This window comes from Carassius auratus, chromosome 26 (assembly GCF_003368295.1).
Source record: "Carassius auratus strain Wakin chromosome 26, ASM336829v1, whole genome shotgun sequence".
NCBI lineage: Eukaryota > Metazoa > Chordata > Actinopteri > Cypriniformes > Cyprinidae > Carassius > Carassius auratus.
Genome location: NC_039268.1, coordinates 1,101,842 through 1,115,001, shown reverse-complemented (window position 1 = coordinate 1,115,001; position 13,160 = coordinate 1,101,842). Strand labels below are relative to the sequence as shown.

The window sequence follows — 13,160 nt, the reverse complement described above, 5'->3', positions numbered from 1 at the left end:
TAAAGTAGAGGCAAATATTATGCAGCACAGCTGTATTATATAATAATAAGAAATGTTTCTTGAGCAGCAATTCAGCATATTAGAATATTTTCAAAAGGATCATGTGACACTGAAGACTGGAGGAATGATGCTGAAAATTCAGCTTTGCATCAAAGAATAAATTACATTTTAAAATATGTGACCCTGGACCAAACCAGTCATAAGGGTCAATTTTAGTCAATTTTATGATTTTTTTTTTTCAAATTGAGATTCATACATCACCTGTAAGCTGAATTAATGAACTTTCCATTGATGTATGGTTTGTTAGGATCGGACAATATTTGGCCGAGATGCAACTATTTGAAAATCTGGAATCTGAGGGTGCACAAAAATCTAAATACTGATAAAATCGCCTTTAAAGTTTTCCAAATGAAGTTCTTAGCAATGCATATTACTAATTAAAAATTAAGCTTTGATATATTTACATTAGGGAATTTATTAAATATCTTCATGGAACATGATCTTTACTGAATACTCTAATGATTTTTGGCATTAAAGAAAAATCTATCATTTTGACCCATACAGTGTATTGTTGGTTATTGCTACAAATATATCTGTGCTACTTAAGACTGGTTTTGTGCTGCAGGGTCACATATATTAAAACAGAAAACTAATTAAGTTGTAATAATATTTTCACAATATTACTGTTTTTACTGTATTGTAATGCTTATAAGCATGAGAGATGTTAGATTAGAGCATTAGATTTCAAAAACATAAAAAAGACCCACCTCAAACCAAAATCTGAATTTCAAAAAAATTAGAAGAACATATTACATATAATTCATTAAATGTGTTGCAAAGTGCAAAACATCAAAGCACTGTCCAACAATGCTCAAACTGTTTGCAAAATTAAACCAAAAGTCTTCAAAGTTGGATTCATTGAGCCACAAAGCAGAGTTGCACTCCTCTGGTTCTCTGTTCTCTTGCCCAGGCAAGGCTGCCTCTGTAACAAAGGTTTCTTTGCAGTTCCTCACTCCCCTGTGAACCACTGATGCTCACACATTTGAGCAATGCTTTGCTGAGCTGGTATTTGGGGAGCAGCTTAGGAACAGTATAGTTGGCCTTGCAGATCGATGTTCAATTCTTAAATCCTGTTCTCTGATAGCATCACCCACCTTGTCCTGCCTGACCTTACCCGTCCTCATGAGGGACAATTACTTCTAATTAACCAATGCTTTTGGCAGCAGCAGTGACGGCCGCTCACACAGCTTACATTACTCTCAAGAAAAAACCATAGTAATTTAATATATACCATGTAACTGAATCATAACCTTGTTCTGATATTGACTGGAGCTCAAATTTGGATTCACCAAACTGATTATTAAAGGGTGTTCAGATAAGACACTCACGCAACTTATTCTGTTAAAAACAGCACTTTTTGATTTGGGATTACTCTTCTAGGTGGAAGAACTATATTACCAATGTATTTCATGTATTGTGTGGAAAATGCCATAATTAGCAACAAAAAAACTTCATATGTTCGAAAAAAAATACAGTAAAAACATTAGAACTGTGAAATATTATTGCAATTTAAAATATCAGTTTTCTATGCTAATATATTTGCAAATGTAATTGATTTCTGTGATGCAAAGCAGAGTTTTCAGCATCATTACTCCTTTCTTTAGTGTCACATGATCCTTCAGAAATCATGCTGATTTAAAAAACATTTATTTTTATTATCAGTGCTGAAAACAGTTGTGCTGCTTAATATCTTTGTTCTTTGATGATTCTTTGATGGACTGAAAAAAACTTAATTTAACTTACTGTAATTGTCTTATACCATTACTTTTGATCATATAAAGGGAAAAAAAGCATATTAACCCTAATTTTTTTAACCGAAAATATGCATATTTTAATGTAGACTGCTTGTCCTTATGGCCTTCCAGTGTAACTATGATTTTTGCTGTTTTTTAACCTGAGGCATGAGTCGAAATGATCATCTGTTGTAATCCACATTATGCCATGAAAGCCGTTGATAGAGCTTAAGTTGTATTGAACCCACAACGTTCCTTTAAAATCCAGCTTTTAGAGAGAGAGATTACAGTCCAAGATGTCCTGCCGCCTTTTTCCTTCAGATATTTCACCACACAACAAGGAACTTCATCAAAACTCATCCTCAGCTTGAGATCTTGTTAACTCTAGATGATTAGGGTGTTATGAGTGTTATGAATCTAATTTCGGCTGTGCGAGGTTTTAATCTTAATCACCAATTCAGCCCACGAAACCCAGGGCTGCCCCCTAAACCAGCTGTTTGGAGACCAGTCAAATATTGCAGCTTCATGTTCCTGTTATTGCGCTGTGAATGGAGCCAGATATGAGTTCGGCGCCTAGCGAAACCTTTGACTGGATGAATATTTGAAAAGCGTTTCGGAGCCGAGCACTTCACTTTCCCAGAGGAGTCTGTGTTCGGGGGATGCATTCATTATGGCCTTCACTCTCCATGTGTATCTTCACTCCATATGATCACCAACCGGCCAAAACAAACCGCAGCAATTTCATCGAAGATGTGAGATGCAGCGATCCCGTAATCAGTCATGATGGAGCCCTCGAAGTCCCCCCGCGCTCTTTCTATTCTCTGCCAAAATTGCGAGTTCAGCTGCTGGCAGCCTTGCCGTCCGTGATAGAGGATAAAATCGTGGGTTCGCCGCCCATTGTGCATATTTATTTACTTCCAATTACCATTCTCAGCCGTCTGTGTCAGGCATACTCATAAAATACAGTCTTCGTTGGGCAAAGAATACTGCACCTCGGTCATGTGAAGTGTGAGAGACATTTGCACACATCCGTACAACAGTCACACAAAGAAAACATTGCTTCATGTTACAAAATATGGTCAGAACAACGGCACTCTACAAGCATAAAGCATCAGCGTCAGCTTTTGGAGCCCCTCAGCATGTGGCCCCCAGACAATCTGCAATTCTGTGGCAAAGGCAACAGCTGGGCTATCAAGTGCACAAGCCATGCGGAGAATCTCGCGTTTGTCAGGCTGCCCCATACATTGTCCCGCTAATACCATCATGCATCACGGAATAGCCCTTGAATCATCACTAGACTGCTTCCGTTTGGTGATGCAGTCAAACATTCGCTCAGAAGCATGCTGTATCATTTTTAGGTTTGTAGCGAACATATGGAAGCTGATAAATGAAGCATAAGACGCTATTAATATGAGCAGGGGAAGCACATCCTCTGATTCCATGATAATAACGCAATAAAATGAGCTAATCCCTACTTGAAAATCATTATGTGATTAATGCTGGGAAAGATTTGAGAGGCCTCATCACTTCTAGTGTGAGATGAATGCACTTTTCTTTAGGGACCTCACATTACAGATCTGGCACAAACCACACTAGCGCCAACTAAGGGCATTATGGGTAATGTAATGACAAACAACATTTAACTTAAATAAAATGACAACAGCAACAACAACAAATAACCAACAATAAAAAATATAATGATAATAATAATAATAATGTTATTGTTGTTATTTGTATTTACATTTTTGATAATAATAATAACAATGTGATCATTTTTATCATTTTTAATACTTTTAATATAGGGCATTACGGGTAATGTAATCACAAACTAAATTTAGGAATAAGAATAAGACAAAGACTAAGATTAAGACTATGAATAAGAATGCTTTTGTCATTTCTATTTATGTTTGGTTTAATAATATTTATGTGATCCTTTTTTCATTTTTAATACTTGCTTCTCTTATTTAATTTTCTTTTCTAAATTTTTTCCTTAAATTATTTTTTTTATTAACAAGTGGAGTTTTTTAGACTTCAAACTAATCCTGCAGGAATGTGGTGCTGTTGCAGCAACTGCTCATTGTACCTTTTAATTATTCCAAATGACTGAACCACATAATATTGGGTGTCATGCAGAATATCTTCCAGACAAAGCGGACAACTGCCAGGTATTTTCTTACGTCTAACCCAGTTAGTTAGCATGAAATTCAGAATCATTATGTCCCGGGATGTAGTCTTGCTTATTTCCAGCCCACGTGATCTGACCTTGCAGCTACCGCTTCAGTGAGGGCATTACAAGTCACCAGTTCATTCTACAGTGTGTGTTGGAATCAAATGGACCCCGGAAATCAATATGTCAAACATTATGCCAAACTTAGGACCAAATACTGAATATTGTCCACAGAGGTTTTGTTCAATTTTGTTAAGTTATTCAAATGCATTTCACAAATGGGAACTGGTGACTTGCTGTGCCGTGCTGTTGTTAAGTGGCTAAAAGAAGGTTACAGCATCATGGAAGTCTAGAAGCACCCTTAGCTGGCCCCCCACAGCACTGTTCACCCCTAAAGCAGCAGTTACTCACGCTGGCACTGGCCCCAGGAGACACGTGTCCACCCCCAGCAGCAGTCGATGCGGGCGCCGTACCGACACAGCCCATTGGTCGAGGCCATCTGTCTGGGCCACCTGTCAGGACACAGTAAGATTAGACCTTGACCAATCACTGCACAGAAATCAGTTACATGGGAATAACATTGCCAAAGAATTACCTTCCATCCATGCATGCATCCATCCATCCACTTGAACGTTTTTACATTTTACAAGTTGATGCAATATATTGTTTGGAAGATTTTTTTTAATCAAGAATCAATTTATTGACATTTCAAGATGATTGACTTAAATTTAATGTATTTTTTTTTTTGTTGAATCAATGCTCATATACTTGTCGGACAAGGAAGAATCACTGAAGCTTCAGTATAGGGTCAAATAAAATAAAAAACTGAGAATGTTTTAAAGACATTATATTTGAAATATAACCAGCTCAATTAATTTTCCCTCTTATTTTGTCTTCTCTGTTTAAATACAGCCAGGCGTATTAAGTCGAAGTTTAATTTTAGGTTGTGTGCTGTGCTTTCCCTGTATCTATTACCCATGATCCATTTACGTTACGTCATCTGACCTGTGCTCATTCCCTTTTCCTTATTTTCACAGACCTTAAAAGGTTTTACTTCTTCACAAAAACATTTGGAGCGCTGCTGGCGGAAAAAAAAGAAATCTGTAATCCCAGTGTGCACTGCCAAGAAACTCTCAGATTCAAAAGCACATCAGCTGTATCTTTATTTTCCATTTTATGGAAAATCGGTTTTAAACGGCCCTTCGCCTTTGTTTCCAAGAATATGATGTTTTCCAAAAAATCTGTCTTGTTCCCTCACATCGTTGGGTCATGCAACAAATCTCCTTCTAAGAACATCATTCTTATTTCCCATAACTCCCCTCTAGCTACAGGCAGCAGGAGCATAGACAGACTTCATCTTATCATGGGCTCTGTGTGTGTATCCAGCATCAACATCCGAGAACATCTGCCTCTGGTGTGGTACCGTGCAATGATAATTCACAGTGGTCTTATCTGCGGCACCTGTGTCACTGAGTACAACGGAAGCTTTGAGAATATAGATAAAACCTCAGGTGGCTGACTGATGCAATGGATAAGACAACAGCAACAATAGAAGTTAGCTCATGACTTGCAAATGTGCTAGAATATGCCAAATTCACATCCTTAGATGATGAACGACAGATAGATAGATAGATAGATAGATAGATAGATAGATAGATAGATAGATAGATAGATAGATAGATAGATAGATAGATAGATAGATAGATAGATAGATAGATAGATAGATAGATAGATAGATATTTAATCTACTAGGCATTGTTATATATTTTTCAAATCACGCGTTACACAAGTGAGGCAGGAAGTGAATTGTGAATTTTGCCCACATGCTGCATCGGCTTCGGTGAAAATGCTAATGCGGGCCGTCCTGCTGCCAGTCACTCCAGTATGAAACTGTGATGGTGGCACTAAATGAGAGTGACAGGCTGAAGGGAAGATGTTTGCGTGTGCAGCTCAGAGAGGGAGAGGAGACTTCACAACGCCTCTAAAGACACAGCGTGCATGTTAAGAGGATTGAGTCCAGGCTCCTGCCTGTCACTCCACTGTATCTCACCTGAAACATACATTTAATCACACACACACACACACACACACACACACACACACACACACACACACACACAGGCAGACTGGCCAGACTCACTATGTACCAACATATAATCTCCTCTGAGTGTATTAAAACATCACTTTTAACTGACTGCAAACATATGCGAGATACTTTGGGTGCACAATGTGTCATTTATTGCAATAGTTCCCAGGGGTGCACATGCATTTTAATTATTACCAAATTATAACCAAATAATAGGTCTATATATAGGTTGTAGTCAATCTGTGTAGATGGCACACACAGCAGGACATCTGTCCATGAAGCCCCCACACATGCATCTTTATTCATTTCACTCTCATTTCTCCACAACAATACAAAGCCCTTTGTGATTTTGCCATGACAACATCAAACTAAACGCAGTTAGAAAATGCACAGAGGATGTCGTTCTCGAGTAGAAGCTAACCGGTGTCTGTTTTCACCCAGAGCATTGCCTGTTTTTAAACATGGTGCTTTGGATTAATGGCCATTTTAATTATAATTCGAATGCTGAGGGATATTCAGTGTAAATGTGAATTGCAAACACATTTTTGAGGATTATTATTTTATACATATTTATGAGGACTGGTTTGGTGTTGATGAAAGGGCATTTGAACCTTACTGACGAGGCTATTTAAGGGTACACAAGAGTGAGAAAAGGTAGGACACTACTATAAAACAAGCTATTTCTGCTGCGGATTTTACATAGGAAAAGGCAATATAGTATTAAAACTGTTTATTATTAAAGAGAGTATAAAAGACATTCAAAATATATGTATTCAAATATACTTCTTTATGACAAACGATAGGAAACAGTAGGTTTAAGCAATAAAATGGTGTTCACAACAGTGATAATAATAATAAGAAATGTTTTTTTTTTTTAATCAGCATATTAGAATGATTTCTGAATGATCACATGACACTGAAGATGCGAACAATGGTGCCAAAAATTCAGCTATGCATCACATGAATTAATTTCATATTAAAATATACTAAAATAGAGAACAGTTATTTTAAATTGCAATAATACGGTATGTCATAATATTTCAGTTTTAACTGTAGGCAAAAAACAACATACAAGATCGGCTTAATAGCATAGAAATTTATGTTTAAATGAAAGTGAAGCCGTTTTTAGTCTTAATCACATTTTTAGTAGCTTTCACAGATTTTCATTCAGAATCAGATGAGTCAAAATATAAGACTTATTTTCAGCTAAAAGATGCAAAGGCTATTTATTAAGCTATTCTAACAATGCACAGTTATACGGTTAGAAGCATTTTTTTTATTTGCATTTAGTTGAAGGTGACCCTATCAGAACAGCCATTAGTTGAGAATCACTGATGTAAAGAATAATGACTGTCTAGAAAAATAATGAGCAAGACAGAGCGGGGTCACAATGCATACTATCATTCACGGTTGGACTCCAGATGGGTGGAACACCAAATATGTTCCGACTGGCTCCTATTCTGCCTTTTCACCCAAAATTGGACTTTCAGGGAGGACTGAAAGATTACTTGATGGAAAGCTTTTCAGGACACCGTCTTACAATACTAAGACTGTGTCTGACAATAGAAGATGATTCACATAACCTTCAGCGCTTAACACAAAAAAGCAAACGAGCAAGAATGAAGAGAAGTTGAGAGGGACAATGAAAGAAAGACAAATCTCCATGTGTGCAGCACTTGCCCCACCAGAGACAAGTGATTGCGTGCCAGTCAGCAATCTGCAAACTTTGGGCCCGATCCAAAGAGACACTAAACTGAGAGAGAAAGAGAGAGAGAGAGAGAGAGAGAGAGCATCGCCCAGCAAGAAACCGGCGCCGTGCTCACTGAGGTAACAAGGCTGTCACAACAAACCCCTCATCCACCTGAGAAAGTGTCTTTCCTCACCTTGTTAAAGATGCAGCTATTACACAGTTTCAATTTCCAGCTCAGTCTGGCATTAGCAGATTAAACAAACCACAAATATCTACATAATGCAATTCCGGCCCGGCTGCTCAAAGAAGGCAACCAGGTCACGAATATTAGCAGTATATGCCTTTATCTCTGTGCACTGGCACATTTCAGTCATGAAAAATGCACATTTCTATTTGTCTGCGGCAGTCTGACACTGTTCATGCGGTTCGGTTGTGCGTCTGCACATGTATATGAATGATGACACGCACCCGGGCTCGGGTGCAAGTGCAGGGGGGTTTAATTACAACCCTTCACATTCCTCCGCCACCTCCACAGGCTGCCAGACAATTAGACAAGCGCCTTTGAAACAGGCGCTTCAGAGTCGAGCTGTCTTCATTCACCAGCCTCAATATAGAATACATGCCTCTGCAGACTGACACACCGGTCAAGCAAAGTCCATCTCATCCGGTGCTAAGCGGCAATCCGACACAGCAGGTACAAGTCTGAAATAAATGCACCTCTGTGACAGAATGGATGGATTTAGGACTCTCCCACAGTTTCTGAGAGGTTTATGAGCATTTGAAAACAATTGTGCACAACCGATAAAATTAAATTATATTAAATGAATGCATTTAAATTTAGAAATCAATTAGGAGCTAGAGCAGTATAAACACTGAAAGTAAATTTACAGACTTATTGACCAATGCACTTCTGGTCAAATGCACATTCACTGGTCATGGCAGCCAACTGCAGGACTGGGGTCAAATGCTGCTCCCTAAGACAATTCAGATGATGAAATCAACTGAAAGACAACAAGGAGGGCCAACCGGACATGTGGACTTCATTTAAGCCCTCTAAACTGGCACATAGTGTAGTACCCCAAGACAATGCGAGGGAGTAACAAGGCACTGTTGACAAAAAATATTAGTACAATAAGGGATGAAGGGATTTTACATTCTCACAGAAACCCACTGCTCAACCGTCCAAAAGCCCAAGTTGGAAGAGTTTAAAAAGTTGGACACTTTAATGAGTCTGTCTGCAATTGATTACTCTTGTTATCATGTCAGCAAATGACAAGTTGTCGGTTTAGCAGCGAGTCGTCCCTCAGGTGTAGCATAAGCCATTAGACAGGAGCTTAACGGCCCCTGCAAAGGGCCTGCAGATAATGAATGGGCCCCTCACAGTGCACTCATGCACTATATCCTCTCTATGAATTTAGATCGGGGCAGTGAAGCAGGTTTATAAGCAGGCCAAATTGGCAAATAATGGCCCTGGTGACAAGCGAACTCCATCACGACTGAAATTAATAACGTATGCCAGCAGGTTAATGTACACGTTCATTACAGTGGGCAGCTCCCGCTCCTGAAATGCCAGCGCAAGCCATGCCTTGCGGAAAAATCATCAATATTGTGTCGGTGAGTTACACAAACATTAAACACATGATGTATGGGATGACACGGAGAAGTTAGAATGTATAGAAAGCTATGAATTCCAGAGTCTTGACTAAATGAGCGCGCTAAGGTCATTTGGAAAAATATAGATGACAAACAAATATGCATTAGTTATTCATTATGTCTCTAAAATGGTGCTGGTAATGTCGTACCAAAAGCCCATTATTAATGTCCCCCTAACTGTGTTTGGATGTGTTCGCGAAAGCGCATCATAGCTGTGCTCTGCCTCTGGGCAACTGGCAATGATAAATAAGGGAAATATGAAGAAGCAAAAGAACCAAGCTTGAATTTTAACACAGAAAGTACTTCTGCCAGTGAATAAATTTCCAGTCCATTTAGAAGGACAGCTATTGCTCATCTTGCCAACAGGACAAAATGCTTCCCAGCACAGCAGAAGACAAAGAATGCCATAAAGATCACCACACGAGTTGCATTCACAAGTCCAAACTTGGGTGGCCAGTGTCTCAGAGCAACACCCTGTGGGAACCGGGTGACTGCATCAGTGTGAAGCCATGCGTTTTCAACAATGAAGTAACTAGGAGATGCATGCTTAAAACATGACGTAATTAGGCAATGCATACTTAATAAATTATGTAATTAAGTTATGCATAATTAATAAATGATGTAATTAGGCAATGCATACTTAATACATTATGCAAGTAGGTGACACGCTTAATAAGTGACGTACTGTAAATAGGCAATGCATACTTAATGCATGATGCAAGTAGGTGATGCATACTTAATACGTGATGCAAGTAGACGATGCATACTTAATACATGATGCAATTAGGCAATGTGCACTTAATAAATGTCGTAATTAGGTAATGCATTATGAATATATGACGTAATTACGCGATGCATACTTAGATGATGTAATATGTGATGCATTCTGAATACAGTACATGACACAATTAAGCAACACATATTTAAATGAAATAATTAGGCAAGGCATTCTTAATACATGACGTAAAAGGTGATGCATTCTGAATAAATGATGTAATTAGGCAACGCATACTTCAATGGCGTATTTAGGTGATGCATACTGAATAAATAGTGTAATTAGATGATGCATAATGAATGACGTAATTAGACGATGCATTCTGAATACAGGACACAAACGATGCATACTCAATAAAGGACGTAATTAGGAGATGCATACTGTATAAATGACGTAATTAGGTGATGCAAACTGAATAAATGACCTAAGTAAGTGATGCATAATACATGGCATAAGTAGGAGATGCATAATTAATACATGATGGAATTAGGCATTGCATACTTAGTACATGACGTTATATGGCTATGCAAACTAAAATTACATTAATAATCATTGCAAAGTTAATAAATGTTGAAAAGTTATTCGAAACCAGTTTTATTTCCATAAGTTTTATTACCAAATGAAAAGGGATACTTCATAGAAAAATAAAAAATCTGTCTTTCACTCTCATTTTCAAACATGTATGAATTTCTTTGACAAGGTATTTTGAACCATAAAATGAAAGTCAGCGGGATCCAAAACATCACTGAACCCAATTGCTTTCATTTTTCAAAATATATTTATTTTTGTTCCACAGAAGAAAGAAATTCAAACTGGTTTGGAATGACATGATACCTTTTTCATTTTTGGGTGAACTATTCTTCCATAGGAGTAAAATTGTAGGGGGGGGGGTGTTTCATAAAGACCAAAAATGTGCATTAAAAAAGTAAACAGTTTGATTTTATGTTGACTTTATGTGAATTGTTATATACTTCAGTATGCAGCATATTTACATAACTTATTAATACATGAAGTATTACCTTTCATATTTAATGAGTAGGCCTATTTAAGTAATACATACTTTAATGACATAATTAAGCATTACATAATAAATGATGTGATTCAGCAGTACATACTCAATCAACGATGAGTCATAATAAGCTGACAGTTGCCACTTAGAACTTGCTTTAAAAGCAGTTACACAATGTGACAGGAGAGATCAATGAACCACTGTAATAATCTCCCTACAGCAAGCCATTTTTGAAAGCTGTTGAATATCTCTTTTATTTAGCACATCTAATTCAACTATCATCTCACCAGCTGAGGGATTCATGAACTACACTGGGTGTGTCAGTTTAGTGAGACCCCTATAATGTGCAGCACAGGTGGGCCTGTAGGAAATGACTGAGAAACCTTGCCTTAATGTATAGTGAGATACCTCTACTGAAGCACATAGTTAATGTTGAGCATGGATATATGATCCTCTTTAATATCAATGAAGCTTTAAGCAGATCTGAATCTTTGGCACGTTTCTGTTCACAGCGTATTTCACATTACATGTTAGGGCACGAAACAATCGGGAATGTGTGCACTGACTGTAAAAGAGGGAGAATGAATGATTCTTAAACATGCATGCTTTACAAACGGCTGTCTATTTATGTATTCAAAACTACTGATTTTAACTACTGAAGTTAAAGAATGAATGCCAGGATTTTGCATTTGTGAAGATCTTTAAGAGCAGCTTCAGACAGATGCAAGTTCACAGTTTTATTGACAACACAGTAACAACACAAACTTTAAACCCGTCCTAAACTGAATTGTGCTTTACACCGGTTATGCTTTCTAAAGCGTTGCAGTATTACTTGCTCATTTCATGAAAAGTGACTTTTGTGGAAACAAATCTTGAGCATTTGTGTAAACGATGACCTCAGAAATGGAAAAGCTTTCCTTCATGAGGATGCCTATGGTTATTTTAGATTTGTTATCCATCTACCCTGTTATTAAAAGATTAATTATTATTATTATTATTATTATTATTATTGATAAAAAATGCTGTCATTATTATACTTTCAGAATGTGAGGTCTTCAAGCACAAGTGTCTCCTTGATCTGTATCACATTATCTGTGAGGCTTGTCGAGGGATGATCTTAAACACTCAACCATGTTATCAAGATTTCATAAATCACACAACTGCTTATTCAAAACTGGATCTTTCAATAAATATCAGCAATAAAATAAAGTGTTTTGCACTTTATGTTTTGCCCCTGCACATTAATCTAGTAATGGCTTATAATATATAAACGGTAAAACAGTCAACCCTGTTACTTTTAAACTCACACCTCCATAGCCCAACACATCTTAATATTTGTACATTTAGCTTGAGATGACCCAATGCAGCTCAACACTTGTAGAGATTCCTTATCTGACAGGGTGTTGAAAGTCTTAAAGTACTTTACTTTAAAACCACCTTTAAAAAGGAAACTACTTTTATTAAAACAAACTCAAATGTGTTTACTCTACCAAAACACATTGACTGGTTCGTCCACACGCGTTCAGCTGAGGTCTCACCTGCCATCGAAGTCCGCGCTCACTGCGATCCAGCAGGTCCAAATCAACACGAACTTTCTGATCCACATCCCCGTGCTTGTGCGGTGCGTATATCCAAACGCGCCGCTGCTCTCCCGTGTTTGGAAGGGAAGGGTGGTGAGGTTTAGATCCGTCAGTGTTCAAATCTTCGAAGCGGGTAGAACAGTAGGCACTGACTGCGAAATACCGGCAGCGTCTGTCTGTGTGCGCTCCGCTCCGCTCCTCCGCTGGAGAGCCGTGGACTGGAGTCGATGCGCTCCTCTGTGCGCGTCTCTCTCTCTCTCTCTCTCTCTCTCTCTCTCTCTCTCTCTCACTTCCTCTGAACGAGCGCTGCGCCCAATAAGGAGAGACGGGAGCGCTTATTCCACATATAACATGTAATTACATATGTGCATATGCAACATTCAGTGTTAATATGACTGTGTAATATA

The 13,160-nt window shown here is 38.1% G+C and overlaps 1 pseudogene; it reads right to left on the bottom strand.

Moving 5' to 3' along the window:
- LOC113044024 (nephronectin-like) overlaps nucleotides 1-12,950 on the bottom strand; it is a 54,155-nt pseudogene extending 41,205 nt beyond the window's left edge.
- Between the last annotated feature and the right edge of the window lie 210 nt (nucleotides 12,951-13,160).